Raw genomic sequence first — 23,259 nt, forward strand, 5'->3', positions numbered from 1 at the left:
TTATTACTTTCACTTAGAAAGTGGCTAAAAGTAAATGAAAACCATTTTACAAATCAAGTGTTCTCCATTTGGACATCATGCTTTGCTGTTACTTGGATTTAAAAAAGACCTTTAAAAATATCATTTGACCAGGTTTAGATATATATTGTGGAACAGGTGTCTAAAGTTTTCTGCACACTTTGATTTCAGACAAGATGCTGACTATCAGAAATTACTGAACTTAGCTTCTCTAGGATGGCTTCAAGCAGGCTAGACCTATTCCAGGGTAGGCACCCCGGTAGCATGTGAGAGCTAGAGAGCAAAATTCAGGAGAACAAGACTATGGAGGGACACCTGGCTTGCTTTACATCAGGCAATAAAAATTAATATTCACAAACAAACAATGCCTTGGAAGGACTAAAATCATCTTCCTTGCCTCCTTTATGTCATCACCACTAATAGCACTGGGATAGTGCCTTCCAGACAAATACATTTTGGCAATGGTTATATTGGGACTATTTAAATAGAGCTATTCTTCAGCAACTAATTGCTTTTCTCAGAGCAGTATGAGTTGCCACTCACCCAGCACAAACTCCACTAAATGGTTTCTTAGATTCCAAGTCGGAAATCACATCTGAATTTTCTATGTTGTTGTATAGCACCTACATTAACAACTTTGTTCCTCATATTACGACAATAAATGAAGCATACCTCTTATCTAACAGTATGAAAATCTTGAGATGAACTGTTGATTTTCCATTTACATCCATGTTTCCATGAATGTGTAACTAGCTTTGCTATTTTTCTAAAACAAGGAATAGTTAACATTATGAAATTTAATGAAATCTTATGCAAAGTTCTTTCAGAAATTGGTCCCCCTCACCCTCCACTGAAAGAGGTTCCCTAAATTGCTGCCTTCTGTCCATTTTACAAGCTCCGTTTGGCACCAAAAACACTTAAGAAAATGACAGAAAAATGAGCATCATCAGCAACTTCAAAGTAAGGCCATACAATTCCGAATTTGTTACTAAAATCTTCCAGGTCTAAACCACACACAGAGGTATTTTCCCCCACATTTATCAAAGTAAAAAATGCTGTTGAAGATCAGCCAGGTTTATTAATTTTGCAATTGATTATACTGATTGCATGAAGATTTCCATTGCAAAAACAGATTTTTAAGGGCTAAAAATATGACAATTATGCAGGTTACTCATTTAAACGAATAAGTAACTACAGGTTTTTAAGTAGCAGACTTTCAAAACACAGGGTATCATTTGCCCACTGCTTTCACCTGCCTGAAATTTCTATTCACCCTTTTGAAAAGGAGAGTAGGGGAGGGAGGCAATGCATGCTAAATGGCAGCAATCAAGACCCATCGATGCAACAATTCAAAAATCTTAAATGATGATCTGTGGGAGATTTACAGACAATTAAAATACAACATTGTCTTGAAAAATTACCTCCACATAATTAAACAGAGCCTGATCCCCAGAAGGGGGAATCAAAAAATCCTTGAGGGGCTGTAAGGTCTTCAGAGGCTCAGCCAGATCTTCCTCCACCAGCACTTTTCTCCTTCAGTCCCTCCAGCAGTTCTCAACAGGAGAGGGGAACTGGGCATTTTCAGTTGTCCCAACGAGGGTGAGAGGGTGTTCATGGCATTTAGTGCCAAGAGCCAGGGATGCCAAACAGGTCCACACACACACACACACACACACACACAAATATTGCCCCATCCCAAAAGCCTGTCTCCTATCAAAAGAAGACCTTTTGTACTTACTTTCATCTGACCAGAGTGCTCTTAGCTCTCACAGCAAATATGGTGAAGAGATGAATGAAATGCCCCTTGAAGCTAATTTTAACTGAATAAACAGAACCTTTTATCATCACGGTGTGCTGCAGCTTCTCAAACTGGCCTGATGTCTCATAGCTCTTAAGTTCCGTAAGGCCAGAGGTTCTTGCCTGTTTTGTTTGCGGATGGATCCATTTAATACCAAAACCTTTGTGTGGAATCTGTTTCTTTACTGGTATCTTATTTACTCGTCAGCACCTAGAGTGGGACTGACATATATTACATTTTAATAAATACATGTTCAAAGGTGATTGAGTCAAAGGGATAATCAATGGGACGATTAATAAAGATGCAAATAATTGGGCTCAGCTTAGATCTGCTGAATGAGAAGCTCCAGGGGTCAAGCCAAATGGAACTGGGACAATGCCTTACTCTACCACTTAATTGAATGTGACCTTAAGCAAGACACTTCATCTCTCTGAGTCTGATTTATTTGTTAAATATTTCAGAATGCCTACTCTGTTTCAGTGCTGTGCTACTGCTGAGAGTATGCTGATGGGAAAAACAGTACAGTCCTTGCCTTCCTGGAGCTCTTGGATCCTTATCTTTAAAATGGGAGAGGGTGGGATGAAAACTGAGAAAGAAGCATGGAAACACATACAGTACCATATGTAACATAGATGGCAAGTGGGGATTTGCCGTGTGACACAGGGAGCTCAACCCAGTGCTCTGTGACAACCTAGAGGGGTGGGATGCGGTGGGAGGTGGGAGGGAGAGTCAGGAAGGAGGGGATGTATGTATGTATGTGGCTGATTCATGCTGACGTATGGCAGAGGCCAACACAATATTGTAGAGCCACAATCCTTCAATTTAAAATGAATCAAATTTAATTATAAAAAATATTGTAAAGCAATTATCCTCCAATAAAAAATAGGAATTAATAATATCAAAACCTAGGTTTAGTATTTTGTTTTTTCAGACAAAAGAGTCCAAAATGCAGTACTTGGATGCAATCTCAAAAATGAGAGAATGATCTCTGTTCGTTTCCAAGGCAAACCATTCAATATCCCAAGTCTATGCCCCAACCAGTAATGTTGAAGAAGCTGAAGTTGAACGGTTCTATGAAGACCTACAAGACCTTTTAGAACTAACACCCAAAAAAGATGTCCTTTTCATTATAGGGGACTGGAATGCAAAAATAGGAAGTCAAGAAACACCTGGAGTAACAGGCAAATTTGGCCTTGGAATACGGAATGAAGCAGGGCAAAGACTGATAGAGTTTTGCCAAGAAAATGCACTGGTCATAGCAAACACCCTCTTCCAACAACACAAGAGAAGACTACACATGGACATCACCAGATGGTCAACACCGAAATCAGATTGATGATATTCTTTGCAGCCAAAGATGGAGAAGCTCTATACAGTCAACAAAAACAAGACAAGGAGCTGACTGTGGCTCAGATCATGAACTCCTTATTGCCAAATTCAGACTTAAATTGAAGAAAGTAGGGAAAACCACTAGACCATTCAGGTATGACCTAAATCAAATCCCTTATGATTATACAGTGGAAGTGAGAAATAGATTTAAGGACCTAGATCTGATAGATAGAGTGCCTGATGAACTATGGACAGAGGTTCATGACATTGTACAGAAGACAGGGATCAAGACCATCCCCATGGAAAAGAAATGCAAAAATGCAAAATGGCTGTCGCAGGATGCCTTACAAATAGCTGTGAAAAGAGAAGCAAAAAGCAAAGGAGAAAAGGAAAGATATAAGCATCTGAATGCAGATTTCCAAAGAATAGCAAGAAGAGATAAGAAAGCCTTCCTCAGTGATCAATGCAAAGAAATAGAGGAAAACAACAGAATGGGAAAGACTAGGGATCTCTTCAAGAAAATCAGAGATACCAAGGGAACATTTCATGCGAAGATGGGCTCAATAAAGGACAGAAATGGTATGGACCTAACAGAAGCAGAAGATATTAAGAAAAGGTGGCAGGAATACACAGAAGAACTGTACAAAAAAAGATCTTCACGACCAAGATAATCACGATGGTGTGATCACTCACCTAGAGCCAGACATCCTGGAATGTGAAGTCAAGTGGGCCTTAGAAAGCATCACTACGAACAAAGCTAGTGGAGGTGATGGAATTCCAGTTGAGCCATTTCAAATCCTGAAAGATGATGCTGTGAAAGTGCTGCACTCAATATGCCAGCAAATTTGGAAAACTCAGCAGTGGCCACAGGACTGGAAAAGGTCAGTTTTCATTCCAATCCCAAAGAAAGGCAATGCCAAAGAATGCTCAAACGACCGCACAATTGCAGTCATCTCACACGCTAGTAAAGTAATGCTCAAAATTCTCCAAGCCAGGCTTCGGCAATACATGAACCGTGAACTTCCAGATGTTCAAGCTGGTTTTAGAAAAGGCAGAGAAACCAGAGATCAAATTGCCAACATCCACTGTATCATGGAAAAAGCAAGAGAGTTCCAGAAAAACATCTATTTCTGCTTTATTGACTATGCCAAAGTCTTTGACTGTGTGGATCACAAGAAACTACCTGACCTGCCTCTTGAGAAACCTATATGCAAGTCAGGAAGCAACAGTTAGAACTGGACATGGAACAACAGACTGGTTCCAAATAGGAAAAGGAGTACGTCAAGGCTGTATATTGTCACCTTGCTTATTTAACTTCTATGCAGAGTACATCATGAGAAACACTGGGCTGGAAGAAGCACAAGCTGGAATCAAGATTGCCGGGAGAAATATCAATAACCTCAGATATGCAGATGACACCACCCTTATGGCAGAAAGTGAAGAGGAACTAAAAAGACTCTTGATGAAAGTGAAAGACAAGAGTGAAAAAGTTGGCCTAAAGCTCAACATTCAGAAAACGAAGATCATGGCATCCAGTCCCATCACTTCATGGCAAATAGATGGGAAAACAGTGGAAACAGTGTCAGACTTTATTTTTTTGGGCTCCAAAATCACTGCAGATGGTGACTGCAGCCATGAAATTAAAAGGCGCTTACTCCTTGGAAGAAAAGTTATGACCAACCCAGATAGCATATTCAAAAGCAGAGACATTACTTTGCCAACAAAGGTCTGTCTAGTCAAGGCTATGGTTTTTCCTGTGGTCATGTATGGATGTGAGGGTTGGACTGTGAAGAAAGCTGAGCGCTGGAGAATTGATGTTTTTGAACTGTGGTGTTGGAGAAGACTCTTGAGAGTCCCTTGGACTGCATGGAGATCCAACCAGTCCATTCTGAAGGAGATCAGCCCTGGGATTTCTTTGGAAGGAAGGATGCTAAAACTGAAACTCCAATACTTTGGCCACCTCATGCGAAGAGTTGACTCGTTGGAAAAGACTCTGATGCTGGGAGAGATTAGGGGCAGGAGGAGAAGGGGACGACAGAGGATGAGATGGCTGGATGACATCGAACTCGATGGACGTGAGTCTGAGTGAACGCCGGGAGTTGGTGATGAACAGGGAGGCCTGGCGTGCTGCGATTCATGGGGTCACAAAGAGTTGGACACAACTGAGTGACTGAACTGAACTGAACTGAGGGTTAATATGCAAGTCAAGTGAGATAAAAATGTACATTCAAAATTTAACACCAAAGCTTTGTGTGGAATTTGTTTCTTGATATCCTGTTTATCCTGTTTACAAAGGAAAAATCATTCCCACCCCTCACACAGCAAAGCTTTCTGAAAACTCTCTCACCCAAGCACCACCCTGTGTCAGAAGCCACCCAACTCCACTGTCAGTCAAGAAATAAGATGAGTGAGACGTCTCTGTTACAAAACATTTTGTCTTTTTCCCATCTGAAGTTTTAATTATTCAGGACTCTACATTTCAACTGAAGTGTGGAATTAGTACTTATCATTATAACACCATTCATGATGCTTTTTATTTGTTGAGTGCACTCACATGCATCTCATATGATCTTAATTCATTTAAGATAACCAAAGTGGATATTATTTCATTTTATAAATGCTCAAGGAGTTGGTGCTCTTTTGTTCATGGCATTGTATTGGGAATGAAGAACCTAGATCATGCACAGGTCATCCTTCTGTTAGACTGCTAAAGAAAGTTGCTCACAGCAGAAAAAGTTCCTCTAACACCTCCCTCTTAGTAGTTTGAAGGCAATGGCACCCCACTCCAGTACTCTTGCCTGGAAAATCCCATGGACGGAGGAGCCTGGAAGGCTGCAGTCCATGGGGTCGCTAAGAGTTGGACACGACTGAGCGACGTCACTTTCACTTCTCACTTTCATGCATTGGAGAGGGAAATGGCAGCCCACTCCAGTGTTCTTGCCTGGAGAATCCCAGGGACGGGGCAGCCTGGTGGGCTGCAGTCCATGGGGTCGCTAAGAGTCAGACACGACTGAGCGACTTCACTTTCGCCTTATATTACAATTATTCAAATTTTAGAAAGTTTGTTAATGACAATACCATTTCATCTTTGATTCCCACACAGTGCTCAGGAAGGGGTTAAAATTCTCCAAGTCTTCTCTGGGCCTAACCTGAGATTCTAAATTTCTGATAAACTTCTGGGTGATGGTGATTCTGTTGGTTCATGGGTCACACCACTAAGATCCGTGAATCAACAGGGATCAGCATCATCTGGGAGCTCGTCAGAAATTTAGAATCTCAGGTTCCATCTCATCCAATGGAATTAAAATCAGCCTTTTCACCAGACCACTTAGGTTATTTGTATGCATGTTAAAGTTTGAGATGCACCATTCTAGGAAAAATAACTGTCTTACAAGGAACACAGGTGGAATCATTTAATAACCCTTGGAATTCTTAAAGTGTTGAACTAAACTTGTGACTAATATATTACATGATACCAACTGATAAATAATCATTTTTCATGACTAACCTGTGAATGGTTATGGAGTGAATGAGCACCTAAATACCACAATGAATTTTCAGGTGTCTTCATTTTTTTTCCTCCCAAAAAGTATAGTAAAGCATCAGGATGAATGTTTGGTTTCCTGATGTCAGTCATCTACTCAATCTTGACTCGTCCAAAATGGTCCCTGGTTGCAGAGCTTGAAAATGCAAAATTTCATCTCTAGAGGATGCATTCGAACAACTAATTATTTTCTTAAAACTCTGCGTGTGGCACCAGCTTCCTTCTCATAGCCACTACCAAGGCTTAAGAACCAGAGGCTGAAGGAACGCCTTCAAATTTCTTTTGTACCTGTCTTCGAGTAAGGCACAGATTAGGTCCAGAGAAGACTTGGAGAATTTTAGCTCCTTCCTCAGTAGCTCTATGTGGGAATCAAAGATGAAATGGTAATGTCATTAACAAACTGACATTCTAAAATTCGAATAGTTGTAATATAAGGTACAATGTGACAAATTCCGCCAGGATGGAAAAGATGGAGCACCCTGGTCCTTTAGGGGATGGGGAGGCTGCACATGCTCTGTGGCCAGGAGGGCAGGCAGTTTTCAACAGGAAATGCGTCCCTGAGCAGTATCCCTGCACGCTGCGATGGAGTCCAGGTGGGGCCCCGGGCCCGGGGAACAGCAGCTGGGTCTAATGGTCAGGAAGGAGGCTCAGTGACCATGGCGTGCGTGGTTTGGTGGGCAGGGGATTCCAGGAAGCTCTGTTGATAACAAGTACAGCTCTGTCTGGGCCCCCAGACTCTACATCCAGCAGTGCCGCTGACTCTTTCAGAGCCTCCTTACAGCACTGCAGAACTGCCGCTCTCACCCCTGCCTCGGTGAGGACTGGCTTGGGAACCGGGACAGTTTGGGGACAGCCGTGGGCTGACGGGGGAGATGCTGGGGCGTAAAACCAAGAGGGAAGAGCAGGGGAGTCGAGTCGATCTTACATTCCTAGCCAATGTGCTCTTTCTAGAATTTAAATTCCCTAAGTCTCCTGCCCTACAAAAAAAAAAAAAAAATCTTTAGAAAGCTGACCTTTGACAAAGTCCCAGTGGAGCCTCACACAGAGGGTGTTTAAAAAGCATTATCAGGTGGGAGGGAATGGCTCCATGCCAAGCAGTTGGTCCTCCTGTGTGGCTTCTCTGCTCAGGGTATTAAAACGTGTGTATGTGATGGATCATCATCCAAGTTTGACTGAAGGATTCTCAGACTCCTCATGCTCCTGGAAACTGATAGACACAGAGAACATAAATTAGAAAATCTGTACTAATTTGTAGTTTTCCCATATATTTGATTTTCAGCTTATTCTTTAGGATGTAGGGTTTATGGAGGTTTTTTATTTTTATTTAATGTTTATTTATTTGGCTATGTTGGGTCTTTTTTTGGCATGTGGGATCTAGTTCCCTGATGAGGGATCAAACCCAAGGCCACTTGCATTGGGAGTGTGGAGTTTTAACCACTGGACCAACCGGGAAATCCCTTTTTTTTTTCTTAATACTATGTGACTTCTTGTTGCATATCTTTTTCACACACACCAGAAAAAATAATATTCTAGATTCTGTGTGTTTGTGTATATTACTTGAGGTTTTTTTGCTAGGCTCGCCTGTCACTATTTCATAACACTCAGGAAGGATCAGAAGGACATACCTAATAATTTCCCTGCTCTCCCTTACCTTCCCACCCAATTCCATGCTGGGCAGCCTCTTTTAGAGCGGAAAACCGTATACATTTCACCAAAGAAATCAGTGCTAACAGAAGCATCTTTAAATTGGTTCTTCGCAGGTTTGATTTCTCAAAAGAGAAAATGGAGAAGTTAACACTTAAGACCTCAGGTGACTGAGATTTCTGGAGGCCACAGGAACAAATTCAATTATGCTCTCTACTCCCTCCCAACCAAGACCTATTTGGCACTGGTTATTTTCCCCAGGAACTGCATCTGGGCACTGATGCTTTGGTGATACCGGTGTCCACCGAAATGAGCAGTGAGATTTCACCTAAATTATGTTCAGCCCCCCACCTCCTTAAATGAGAAATTGTGTTCATGTGCAGTAAACATGAAAAAGAAAAAGAAAGAACAGCTCCAAAGTAAGCATTCTAAGCCATGGTATTCACCCATCTCTTGTTCAAATCAGAGACATTCTTAGAACCCATATTCAGACAAAAGATGATTCTGAATATTTTAAACAGTACATTTAAAACCCAACTCAAATGGCATGACATGACATGCCCTGCTGTGAAAGTGACATACTTGTGGCATAATCCTTAAAATCTACCAACACTTGGCATAATCCTAATTGCCATCAGTTCTGTGGCCACTGTTTCTTTACAAAGTCAATGTTTGAGCCATTGTACTCTAAGCGGAGTTTCAGCAAAGGTATAAGAAGTAAAGACTCATCATCACTCATATTTGTTTTCAGTTAAATTTCATATTGTCCACAAACTGTTATCTGTGGGGTATGGGGAAGGAGAGAAAGTCTGTGCCCACATAGCCTCCATCCTTGGTTTAGTTCTGTATACCAAAAAGAGAAAAATGAGACATTTCTGTGCTGATTTGGTTAACACTTTCTCTTTATGTGACTCAGAACTTTCCTGATAATATTGATCTGTAAGTTCTACAGGAGTCTGTAATCTGTATCTATTTTATGAAAATATCAGTTTCACAACTTTTTGCAACCTGATAAATTCTCAGAATTATTGCATGGTTGCCCTGCCATGTGTTAACTCCTGGCCAGATACTGAAGCTAAAAACATAGCTTTTTCAACTTTAAAACCAATAATGCCATACACACACACACACACAAAATGCATAGCTAATGCAAAAAAAAAAAAGAACAATTAATGACAGTTAAAATGACTGATTTGTTCCTATAATTTCCTTAAATACATAAAGATATTAGGTACATAAAGAAAATTGAGATTTAGGTTTTTCACTTTCAGAGAAATGGAAATTATCCTAACCCAAATATGAAAACACTTTGGACTTTCTCATATAAATGAAATTTCACTTACTCCTGGTTTATTTCTTATCTGCTGTCTTGTACAAAAATACAATTAAAAAAAAAATAGTGCACTCTTCCATAGCACTTGTGGAAATCAGTACCTCAAACTCCACCGACAGTAATGTTTTGAATTATGCCCATCTAGGTGGAAAGATGAACAAGTCAGAAATGCTTAACTGAATATTTAAGCCTTACCACGCAGATAATTAATCTCAAGTAGTACAAGAACTTTCGTGTTTCTTTCCTTGATTTTGCCTCAGGTATTAACCACCCAAAATGTGAAAGGCTGCCTTGAAACCTCTCTGGCAAACAGCTGGGCAGCATTTTGCATGATATAACAAGAACTTCACTACTCTGACTTCCAAAAAATTAAAAATTATTTTAGATTGCCGTTGTTGTTGGGGGCTTGGGGCCATTTGGAGTAGAAAGAATTCTGCAGCCAATTAGAAATGTAAGACACGGAGGAAGCAGATTCTGGCATGGTTTCTCTTCAAGAGTTAGTCTAGAGCCAGTTCTAAAGAGAGACTGTGTTGCAGTTTACTGAAACGTTGAAGCCCCTTGTTTGATCCTCAACAATGAGCATTCTAACTGGCCCTGAAATTAGGGACAAACCAGTGGGGAAAATCCTTAATAATAATTATAATTATAATTATAAAATTATAATCCTTATAATAATATAAATACTATCCAAATCATAATCCTAATCTCAGTCCTGAGTAAATAAGACTAATTAATAGAAGAGCATATAGAAGAATTAACAACTGATTGGCATTGTCTAATGGTCCCAGAATAAAGTATCTCGTAATAAAATTACCCTTAGCTGACAGATGATATGAAAGGACTTCATTCAGTAAAAAGATAGTAGTTAGCTTTGTCAATTAATTACATGAATTCCCTCTTTAATTTTAAATACAACATTTGGGAAGAACTAGCCAGTCAGCAGTGCAACGAGCAAGGCCTGCATATACAAACAAAACCAAGACACCTTGGAAAGGAGATCGGAGGCAGCAGGAGGTAGTCCTTGAAGCTACCTCAGAAGCTCATTCTTCATGAGGTCTTAGTTGGTGCTGTACTTTGGTTAAATACTTGCATCACTTTATTTAATCCTCACAGTCACATGAGTGCCAATTGCTGTCCCTGTTTCTCATATGAATTGCGAAGTCTGTGCTGTACTGGCTAGGAGGACAGCCAGATAAAACCTCTAGTCACAGCCCTGAAAGGAGAAAGGGTGAAACAGTTAGTGGCTCAGTCGTGTCTGACGCTATGTGACCCTGTGGACCGTAGTCTGCCAGGCTCCTCTGTCCATGGAATTCTCCAGTCAAGAATACTGGAGTGGGTTGCCATTCCCTTCTCCAGGGGATGGATCTTCCTGACCCAGGGATTGAACCTGGGTCTCCTGCATTGCACGTGGATTCTTCACCATTTGAGCCACCAGGGAAGCCCTAAACACCATTTTCTCCTGGTCTGAAGAAGTAAAACAGTGTTTTCTAGAGCAAGCAAGACTTCTTTGAATTAGTGTTGATTCTACCTATTATGGAATTGAGAAGACTACTGTTAAGTGAATGGGAGCAATTCTTAGTTCATGGAACTCCTGTTTGGCTTTCAGGACACTGGAATGGAGAAATGAATACAAACATTCGGTGGCACTTCTCCAACATCCTGAAAAGCACTAATTACTTCCTCCCTCCTTCAAGATTCCAGCTATCCAAGGATTGAGATTACTAACAATTGTTAGAAGCAGCTTGCCTGGATCGAGACAGTAAAGGTAAAAGAGGACTTTGAGGCCCTCAGACAACACGACACCGGTCCTCAGGCAAGAAGACCCTGGAACTTGCAGAAAGCATGACTCCTTCGAGAAGAAAAAAATCGGCAAGAGATAGCTTGTTTCTCATTGCTTTCTGCTCACCCTCTGCCCCTTATGATCGTTTAATCCCTTACATCACAGCTGGAAGTAAACTTATCATTGATGGTGAACCCTTCCCAGAAACGTGTTGTGTTTATGCTACACTTCCTGGGCACCTCCTAAAGGTCATGTATTATTTTTTAAAAAAGTTAAAATCTCTTTCTTGATCACAAATATCTGTATGTGTGTGTGCACATTCTCAACTTGGTTTATATACATCAGAATAGAGAATTTCACAGAACACACTAGCTCATAATCCAGTTCCCCACTCAGGTTATTGGCACTCCCACCAGTGTGACAGGAGGAGTCTTTTGCTTCTTTATCAATATGACAAGAGGAGAATTTGCTTCTATTGGTATCTTTACTTGAAGTGAAGTGAAACCCCACTGCTTTTATTTTGTTGGTAAAAATCCTTAAGAACCCTCCTATCTTTGACCCCATATGGAGTCCTATAATCTAGTCTCACTTGGGGCACCAGAACCTTTTAGGCCATCACTGCTGAAATTGGTACTGGAAAGGAAAATAATATCTCTCAGAAAAGTCAGAGAGACTAACAGGAAATTGTGTGTGGAGAATATTAGAAAGAAAAAGGCTGAGAGAGATTTTTTTGTTTGGTTTTACTCGTACTTTTAAAGTTAACTCTTTGCTGTTTATAGTACTCTTGTTTGCTTTCCTTTGATTCATATTTTTGTGAATCAGCTTTAGGACTAAAGAATTGTAAAGCCTTGCAAAAATAATTGTTTTTCAAACAAGTTCCTTGGCACTCTTTATTTCATGTACAAGATACACCATCCAAGAGGTTTTTGTACCAATGCCTACGAAATATAAAATGATGTTGTTAGACTTTACATAGAAAACAGCACTAAGGCTAAGAGCAGTAACTAATACAAGGTAGGGAGGAAATGCTTCCTACTTTTATTTATATATAGTACATGCCTATGTGAGTGCTCACTCACTCAACTGTGTCATACTCTGCGACCCCATGGAATGTAGGCCGCCAGGCTCCACGATCCATGGGATTCTCTGGGCAAGAACACTGGAGTGGCTTGCCATGCCCTCCTTCAGGGGATCTTCCTGACTCAGGGATCGAACCCAGGGATCACATCTCCTGCAATGGCAGGTGGGTTCTTTACCACTAGCGCCACCTGGGAAGCCCACATATAGTACAGATATCTGTTATTCCTTATTTCTAAGTAAATTACATGTGCACATTTCCTAATGTGTACAATCGTTAAAAATAGAGGTAAATGATCAGAAACCAAGAGGACAGAGGACAAAAATAATTTTTCCAGGAAGAGTGCTACAATTAACACCTAATTTGACTTCGAGCTTTTGAGAGAGCAAAATGAAAGGGAAAGAAAATGAGGGTTCAGTTCAGTTCAGTTCAGTCGCTCAGTTGTGTCCGACTGTTTGCGACCCCATGAATTGCAGCACGCCAGGCCTCCCTGTCCATCACCAACTCCCAGAGTTCACTCAAACTCACATCCATCGAGTCGGTGATGCCATTCAGCCATCTCATCCCCTGTCGTCCCCTTCTCCTCCTGCCCCCAATCTCTTCCAGCATCAGAATCTTTTCCAATGAGTCAACACTTCACATGAGGTGGCCAAAGTACTAGAGTTTCAGCTTTAGCATCATTTCTTCCAAAGAACACCCAGGACTGATCTCCTTTAGAATGGACTGGTTGGATTTCCTTACAGTCCAAGGGACTCTCAAGAGTCTTCTCCAACACCACATTTCAAAAGCATCAATTCTTCAGCACTCAGCTTTCTTCACAGTCCAACTCTCACATCCATACATGACCACTGGAAAAACCATAGCCTTGACTAGACGGACCTTTGCTGGCAAAGTAATGTCTCTGCTTTTCAATATGCTATCTAGGTTGGTCATAACTTTCCTTCCAAGGAGTAAGAGCCTTTTAATTTCATGGCTGCAGTCACCATCTGCAGTGATTTTGGAGCCCCCAAAAATAAAGTCTGACACTGTTTCCACTGTTTCCCCATCTATTTGCCATGAAGTGATGGGACCAGATGCCATGATCTTCGTCTTCTGAATGTTGAGCTTTAAGCCAAAGTTTTCACTCTTGTCTTTCACTTTCATCAAGAGGCTTTTGAGTTCCTCTTCACTTTCTGCCATAAGGGTGGTGTGTTACATCATTCTTATTATCAAGATTACCAAAAGAAACAAATGCTTTTCTGGTAATAAATGCTAGTAGAAATTGGTCACTTGGATTTTTATATATGCATTATTTCAAAGACCCTTACTTAACTTTCAGTAACTTCAATTGAAATTATATTACAGGAATAGAGCTTAAAGAATCAGAGGAAAGAAAAGTTAACATATTTTTCTCAGATATATGTTTTGTAAATTTGTTTTTAATAGGTAATAGAGAACATGCATGCAAGAGTTTAATATCCCAACTGAAGTGGCAAAGCTGACATTTTCCTCTGAAAACCAATAGGTTTGTATTTGTGCCCAAGAGAGAGTCCCTCCAATCCACAGAGTGGTCTCCAGAGCTTATCTATGCATAGGGTCAAAAGTCTCTCTGTCTCTATCTGGATTTAAAGCAGGAAACAGAAACCACTCTAGATGTTTCCAGCAAAGGGGGGTTTAGTACAGAAAACCAGTTGATCATACAATAATTGGAAGGACTAGAAAAGCATAAGTCAAGGGATTGCCACATGTATTTTGGTTTCTAGGTCAACTGTGAACCAGATTTTAGGAAATTACTGCTACTACTCATGCATTTGTTGCCATAAACATGGCTGCTTCTCACACTTGAAGCTGCTTACTAGGCAGAGAAATGTAGAGTCCAGAGCTCAGATGTCAGCTGCCACTCTTGCAAAAAGACAGCCTTCAACTCCCATCTACTTTCTGAATCTCTTCCAAGTGCATATCATAATACATTCAGAATCCCAGCTGCTGAGGAGTATAGGAAATATGAATTTCATCTGTAACCCTTCAGTATAGGGGAGAGAGACAGAAAGTCAGATATAAATGGATGCTGAATGCCCAAGACAGTATACAGCACATTCCCCCACAGAGCTCTTAGCCTGCCCATATCCTTGGACAGGTCTCCAGGTGAGACCTTCAAGCTCTGTGCCGTAGAACAGTGAAGGTATTGTTTCGTCTAGAAAACGTTAAGTGTGATGTGCTACCCCTCTTTCGTTCCTGAATCCGTCCTGACTGCGGCGGGAAGCACCGGTACTGCTCCAGCCTTTCTCATCTGCCCTCTCAATCAGGAATGAGAAAGATGGGCCACAGTGGGCATGGACGGGCCAGAGTAGGTCAGAAGGTATCAGTGCTGATGATTAGAAGTCTGTGTGGTTCCTGAGCTGACCCTGCATCTCCTTGGCCCAGGATTCTGGGTCCCAGAACAGACCCAGTCTTTCTTGTCAATGCTGTTTTCTAGCAAGTGAGTTACATGCTTTAAGGATGAATCCTAATATAGAGAATCAATCACTTTAATGAATACATTTATGTATTTTCTTAATGAATAATATTTACTAAAGACAATATTTTTAAAAGAGCTTATCTTAAACTACTGTTTTTTTTGAGTAAAGGGCCAACAGGTTTAGTGGCTTTTTAAAGCCATTCCAGAGATGTGTCTTATGTTTGCTGTGGTAGATATGAATCAGCTTTTCTTATCTGAGTCAAGTTATTTAGCTTTGTTTAAAGAAATGACCTGTAAACCTAGCCTTTTTTTCTACCATTTACAGTTGATGGAAAATCATTCTTGCCTCCCCTGGTTCTGATAGGAGAATTGGGAACAAGATTTGAAGATCATTGTTGTTTAATCACTAAGTCATGTCTGACTCTTTGTGACCCCATGGACTGTAGCCCACCAGGCTCCTTTGTGCAAGTTATTTCCCAGGCAGAATACTGGAATGAGTTGCTATTTCTTTCTCCAGGGGATCTTCCCAACCCAGGGATAGAACCTGGTTTTCCTGCATTGCAGGTGGCCTCTTTACCATCTGAGCTACCAGGGAAGTCCTACAGTTCAGATAACTTAGACTCCATAAGTGCCCTCATCTAGATCAGAGTAGAATGTGAATCCATTCTACATAATCTGAAATCTCAAATGTAAACATTCAGAGATACGACTGACAGCACCAGGACAAGCACAGTGTTGACAGAAGGTAGCAAGGAAATGAAATGTCTAGGAATCAGGTCAACCGCCCATCTGGTGATTAAAAATACTTGACCCATCTGGTGATTAAAAATAATTATTACACCACAGATGTGATAATACCAAACCTCTTTATTCAATAATTTTCAATCAAGTATAGTAGGTGGCATTTGGGGAGATTTTTGATTATTAATGTGGCTGCATTCAAAAGCAAATTCTTCTATTGACTTCGCTTGGTAAAAATCAGATTCACCACATTACTTTCAGATATACTCATCTGGAAGAGTTTGCCTTTTTGAAAAGCAAGGGATTGCTATGTTTTATTAATTTTCTTTTATTTCCAAATTTAATGTACTTAGGTTTTAGGAGGACTTTCTTATCAGATAAAATAGTTGCTGAGTGGGAAAGTTATTTCCCACACTACTAAGTATTTAGTGCAAGGTGGCAAATGCTGCACGCTAAGTCACTTCAGTCACATCCAACTCTTTGCAACCCCATGGACTATAGACCACCAGGCTCCTCTGTCCATGGGATTCTCCAGGCAAGAATACAGGAGTGGGTTGCCGTTTCCTACTCCAGGGATCTGGGTTCTCCTGCACTGGCAGGCAGGTTCTTTACCACTAGTGCCACCTGGGAAGCCCCAGGTTGGCAAACACCTATGTCTAAACAGTCTCCAAAGACCACGCTTGCCCCATGGAGTACACAAAACCATACTTTAAAATGTAGGGTAGGGAGGGATTCTTAGATGTTTGCTCTAGATTTATTTTTATTCTTATGTCATTCTTTTCTCATTTTTTGTGTCTCTTCTGTAATGTATATATAAATCCAGCAGTATATATGTGTAACTTACAAATAAACAGGGGCTTCCCAGGTGGCACTAGTGGTAAGAACCTGCCTGCGAATGCTGGAGACTCAGGAGACATAAGAGACATGGGTTTGATCCCTGGGTCAGGAAGACCCCCTGGGGGAGGGCATGGCTACCCACTCCAGTATTCGTGCCTGGAGTATCCTATGGACAGAGGAGCCTGGTGGGCTACAGTCCATAGGGTTGCAGAGTCAGGCATGACTAAAATGACTTATCCCGCATAAGTAAATATGCATACATTTGAAGTTTGTGGTCAAACAATATCTTTAACACTAGAGGTGCAAAATCAAGAATTTTGAGGACTAGCGCTCTATGTAACTGTTTTTCTGCCTACAAAACCACTAGAGTCCATCTTATTCTCAAATTTAAATGCTCAGCAAACATCTTGAATTTTTAATTTTTTAATAGCCATAAGAAGATGAATCTTAGAGTCAGAAAATTGCAGAGTTTTACTTCTGGAAGGGAACAGGAGATAATCTCATCCAATCTCTCCTCACTTTTCTTTCGAGGAAAATTAAACCTGAGAGGTTAAGTGGCAATGTGGCCTCCACTTGCCCCACATCGAGAAAATGCTGGTGTTTTTCCTATAGTCCTCAAACCCCTGCCCATGCTTACTCAAGTCATAGCATGAACACAGCTGATTTTGGTGCCTGTCACCAGCTATGTCTGTGGTATAGACTTCTAATCAGATGCTTCTGTGTATGCCTGCTGCAGTATCCATAGCATTTGCATCATCTCTGAGATTCTATTAGTTGTGAAAAGGCCAAGGAATGCATCTCAGGCTAAGATCACAGAGTTTTCACTCATCGTTAACATTTATATTCCTTGTCCCTTCCAACAGAAATCTTTGGGCCTAGCCTCTCTGGCCCTGGATCTTAAGTTTATGCAAATTTGTGTAAACTGCTTTTGCTTATTATTGGAAGTGTGTCAATTTGTTGGATTAAAATAAATAGATTAAATTATAACAATAACTGTATGTGGTTAACTTTATATTACAAGAGCATTGCAATGTCTATTTTGGCAATCTCTGTGCTCTTTATTTGGCTTAGTGTTTATTTGGCAGTTCCACTGGTGGCTCAGAGGTTAAAGCGTCTGCCTCCAATGCGGGAGACCCGGGTTCAACCCCTGGGTTAGATCCCTGCGTCAGGAAGATTCCCTGGAGAAGGAAATGGCAACCCACTCCAGTATTCTTGCCTAGAGAATCCCATGGTTGGAGGAGCCTGGTAGGCTACAGTCCATGGGGTCGCAAAGAGTTGGACGTGACTGAGCAACTTCACTTATTTGGCTTAGAATACTAACTTTATAGAACTGGGAGCTTTCTATCTCAAGACTAAGTATTCATTGCTTTCGTTTTCCTCAACCCACGTGATATCTCACTCTCCATAGCCTCCCATCCTGGTTTTAGATTCATACTAGGATAGCATTCCAAGCTCTTGTCCTCCCTCTCCCCAAGAAGAGCCAATTCCTCCAGGGCGCCAAGATAAACTAGGCTGGCCGTCTCCAGAAACAGTTCTTCTAAGCTGATCAGCACTTCCCTCATCTTTAGACTCAATGGCCCTCTTCCTGCTCAAGCTTTCTGCAGTCTTTGACATTTGGCCTTTTTGCTTTTTGACACTGTCTTTTCCTTTGGATTCCCTTACAAAGTCCTTACCTTGTTTTCCCCTTTTCTTTCTCACAAAATTAGCTTAATCTCCTTAGAGGACTCCTGCCCTCTTTGCATCTGATTGTGTGAGCAGGCTTCAAGGTTCCACCCTAAGCCACCTTCCCCTCCCTTTAAGTTGAAATCCCTTCCAGTCATAGAACATCAGCAATCACCAGTCTCCATCTCCAGAAAAGACTATTTCAGGCTTCCGCGTAAAACCACAAATTCCTGCTATACATACCTGACATGAAGTCTCAAGATCAATATCTTTTACCCCAAACTAAGTCCTTCTTCTTCCTTCTCTCAGCTTATTATAGGTGGCACCATTTCCTCATAGTCTCTTAAGCTTGAAACCTTTTTCACAAAGATTCTTCTCCTTACCACCCACATCTAATTAGTTATAATATCCTGTTAACTTTTCACTCGGGATATTCTGATTTCTAACATCTCCATTCTAGATACTGACACCCGCTTCAGTCCTGCACTGTTCCATCATGGTCAGCAAGGTAGAATGAAATCCCTAAGAGCTATGTGCTACAAAACAGCGGAGGAAAAGCCTGACCCAGGGGGAGGCCTGGATCAGTTGCTTGAGGTCAAACATGAGACAATAAAATGCTGACCATTGAATGAAATAAATAGCCTTGAATATGGACCATGCCATGCCACATCATAAGGACACTTCAAACATCCTAGAACATGAGAGTCCTAGAGCAAATTCATGAGTAAGAAATCCAATCCAAAGCTACATGGATTTACAAGAAGCAAGGCACAGTAGCTAGGAACAAGGCCAGCCGAGTGGATCTCTGTATATAGCACTCATCATAAAAGAAGGCTTATGAAGGTCAAAAGCTCTGATTCAAGTTCAAAAGACAATAGTTACCCCATTTATAGGAAACCAATGGAAAAAAACTTATTAATTATGACACAGTAGGTACATTGGAGAAGGAAATGGCAACCCACTCAAGTATTCTTTTCTTGCCTGGGAAATCCCATGGGCAGAGGAGCCTGGGAACTATAGTCCATAGGGTCACAAAATAGTCAGACATGACTTAGCAACTAAACAATATGTACAGAGAACTCTATTACTTGAGAGTTAAAAGGTGGCAAGAATACACAAAAGAACTATACAAAAAAGATCTTAATGACCCAGATAACCACAGTGGTGTGGTCACTCACTTAGAGCCAGACATCTTGGAGTGTGAAATCAAGTCGGCCTTAGGAAGCATTACTACGAACAAAGCTAATTGGAGGTAATAGAATTCCAGCTGAGCTATTTCAAATCTTAAAAGATGATGCTGTAAAAATGCTGCGCTCAATATATCAGCAAATTTGGAAAACTCAGCAGTGGCCACAGGACTGAAAAATGTCCATTTTCATTCCAATCCTAAAGAAGGATAATGCCAAAGAATGTTCAAACTACTGTACAATTGTGCTCATATCACATGCTAGTAAGGTTATGCTCAAAATCCTTCAAGCTAGGCTTCAGCAGTACATGAACTGAGAACTTCCAGATGTACAAGTTGGATTTAGAAAAGGCAGAGGAATCTGAGAGCAAATTGCCAACATTTGTTGGATTATAGAGAAAGCAAAGGAATTCCAGAAAAGCATCTACTTCTGCTTCCCTGACTGCACTAAAGCCTTTTACTGTGTGGATCACAACAAATCATGGAAAATTCTTAAAGAAATGGGAGTACCAGACCACCTTACTTGTCTTCCAAGAAACCTGTATGTAGATCAAGAAGCAACAGAGCTGGACATGGAACAACTGACTGGTTCAAAGTTGGGAAAAGAGTGTAACGAGACTGTATATCACCCTGCTTATTTCACTTCTATGCAGAGTTCATCATGTGAAATGCTGGGCAGGATGACACACAAGCTGGAATGAAGATTGCCAGGAAAAATATCAACAACCTCAGATATGAAGATGATACTATTCTAATGGCAAAGATGAAGAAGAACTGAAAAGCCTCTTGATGAGGGTGAAAGAAGAGAGTAAAAAATGCTGGCTTAAAACTCAACATTCAAAAAACTAAGATCATGGTATCTGGTCCCATCACTTCATGGCAAATAGAAGGGGAAAAAGCAGAAGCAGTAGCAGATTTTATTTTGGGGGCTCGAAAATCATTGCAGATGGTGACAGCAGTCATGAAATTATTAGAAGCTTGCTCCCTGGAAGGAAAACTATGAGAAACCTAGACATCACATTAAAAAGCAGAGATATCACTTGGCCGACAAAGGTCCATATAGTCAAAGTTATAGTGTTTTCAGTAGTCAGGTACAGATGTGAGAGCTGGACCATAAGGAAGACTGAGTGCTGAAGAATTGAAGCTTTTGAATTGTGGTGCCGGAGAAGACTCTTGAGGGTCCCTTGCACAGCAAAGAGATCAAACCAGCCAATCCTAAAGGAAATCAACCCTGAATATTCATTGGAAGGACTGATGCTGAAGCTGTAGCTCCAATACTTTGGCCACATGATGTGAAGAGCCAATTCATTGGAAAAGACCCTGATGCTGGGAAAGAGTGAAGGCTAACGGAGAGGGTGTGATAGAGGATGAGATGGTTAGATAGTGTCTCTGACTCAATGGACAATGAATTTGAGCAAACTCCAGAGATGGTGAAGGTCAGAGGAGTCTGTTATGTTGCAGTCCATGGGGTCACAAAGAGTCAGACATGACTTGGCAACTGAATAGCAACAACAAAGCCCTTCAAAGCCAGAGAATATGTCCTTCGTATCTTTGAATCAGTGCAACAGATATGTTCACATGGCCAATGAACCATATTCAAAACTCAGTAAGCTCCCTGGGGCTTACTAGCTTTGTTATCACCAATGAATTATTTAATATCTGTAGATCTCAGTTTCTTCATAGATAAATTGGAATGTAATATCTATCTTATAAAGCTGTTGAGAGGACTGGATAAGATTTTTTATGGGATATGTCTGGCTCGGCATCTGGCCCACAGTAAGTATGTGTTGAGATCATTCTCTTTGTCAGTCTCTGGGGTTAATGGTAAGAGTACAATTGTAAAGTGGACAGTATGTGGTCTGTGCTCACAGGGAACACACAGCCTTTGGGGATCCACGCTCTGTTGGGCAAAGGACAAGGTGTTGAGGGAATACCCTGGAAGTACCTGATGTGAACCTGGGGGCTCTAGGCATGCTTCAGATTGGAAGGATGAGAAAGAGCAGCTAGATGGGGAATGTAGGGTGGGTGTGTGTGTGTGTGTGTCTGTGTGTGTGTGCCTGTGCATGCGCATGTGTATCCCTATTTTGTGTAATCTACTCCAGTAATATGCATGTGAAATTGAGACTATTCACCAGGAAGTTTTAATCCCTCTGTGGATGGTAAATGTTTCATAGTAAGCTAAACATTTGAATGTGACAAAACTAGATAGCTTTTTCCCAAGATCTTTTTCTAATCTAGCTTCTCCTGCACTATTCAGGACTCCTTCTACTGAAACAAGTTAACGCGACAAACCTAGAGAAAGGAAACCATACCTAATTACATTAAACAACACTTGTTGCTCCCAGATACAAATTAGCATGTTTATTATTATATTAATAGTAATCTTCACTGAAATATAGTTACCACCAACCCCTTTAGCTTTATGAAGAAAAACGCACCACTCTCCCATACCACCCAGCCTATGGAATTCACAATAACATTTGAGGTAATCACAGCTGTTGTTGGTTTTAACTTCAGTTCAGTTCAGTCGCTCAGTTGTGTCTGATGCTTTGAGACCCCATGAACTGCAGCATGCCAGGCCTCCCTGTCCATCACCAATTTCCGGATTTCACTCAAACTCATGTCCATCGAGTCGGTGATGCCATTCAACCATCTCATCCTCTGTTGTCCCCTTTTCCTCCTGCCTTCAATCTTTCCCAGCAACAGGGTCTTTTCAAATGTGTCAGTTCTTCACATCACAAGCCAAAGTATTGGAGTTTCAGCTTCAATATCAGTCCTTCCAATGAACACCCAGGACTGGTCTGCTTTAGGATGGACTGGTTGGATCTCCTTACAGTCCAAGGGACTCTCAAGAGTCTTCTCCAACACCACAGTTCAAAAGCATCAATTCTTCGGTGCTCAGCTTTCTTTATAGTCCAACTCTCACATCCATACATGACTACTGTAAAAACCATAGCCTTGACTAGACAGAACTTTGTTGGCAAAGTAATGCCTCTGCTTTTTAATATGCTGTCTAGGTTGGTCATAACTTAATGATAGACATTTTTACTATTACTTTATCATCATTTCATATACTAACAAATAAGGTTCTTTGTGGTCTGGATTTAGCACGAAGAATCCTAAAATGTCTGAGTGAAAAGGAAAGTTGGAAATGAACCAGTTGGGTGTGCTGGGATGTGCTGCTGGCTGCAGCCTTTACTCCCAACTGTACAGCTGGCTGGAACTCACCCAGCAAGATACAAGAGAGAGAGCACCAGCCACCAACTCTCCTCTGGGGGCTTGTGAGGACCTCCCTCCCATCTGGGAGATTTTCCTGATGGTGATCTTGAGGCCTCAGAGACGTAAAATGTTATTTCTTCTCATATATACTTTCAGTTTTTCTTAAACTAACAAGACGGCTTTATTTAGGGATATAAGCGAAGGCCCTGACAAGTTAGAAAACTGACTACAGGTTGTACAGCTATATTTAGTGGATCAACCAGGATTAAAATACAGGGTTCCTGAACCCTAGTCCCATGGGGCCCCATCATGTCTGCCCTCCAACCAGCCTGGGTCCACAAGTGTAGCCCTGGTCGATTCTGGAAGGGATCAGACTTGGGTAGCACCTCCATGTGGGAAATCCTTCCTAATAGTTTTTGGGCTATTGGTATGTTTTTCTAAATCTTGAGAAAAACCTGTTGAAAAATTAGGAAACCTGGAAAAATTATCTAATACTACTGCAAGAACTAAAACATAGCCATTGATGTAAAGATGTTACTGATTGGAAGAGCTCCACCGACATCAAGTCAAAAGTAGGAGCAGGGAATGTGGATACAAAGAGTCAACAGTTAAGGTTGACCAGAATCTCTGGGAATGGGGACAGGAACACAGAA

The 23,259-nt window shown here is 41.1% G+C and overlaps 1 long non-coding RNA gene across 1 annotated transcript in view; it reads right to left on the reverse strand.

Moving 5' to 3' along the window:
• The window catches only part of LOC133245858 (uncharacterized), a 170,218-nt gene that overhangs the window by 52,255 nt on the left and 94,704 nt on the right, over positions 1-23,259 (reverse strand). The window contains exon 2 of the long non-coding RNA XR_009735790.1: positions 7,703-7,896. This is a non-coding gene — a long non-coding RNA (uncharacterized LOC133245858). The remainder of the gene's footprint in view (positions 1-7,702; positions 7,897-23,259) is intronic.

Source organism: Bos javanicus, chromosome 4, assembly GCF_032452875.1.
Source record: "Bos javanicus breed banteng chromosome 4, ARS-OSU_banteng_1.0, whole genome shotgun sequence".
In the NCBI taxonomy this organism is placed as follows: Eukaryota; Metazoa; Chordata; class Mammalia; order Artiodactyla; family Bovidae; genus Bos; species Bos javanicus.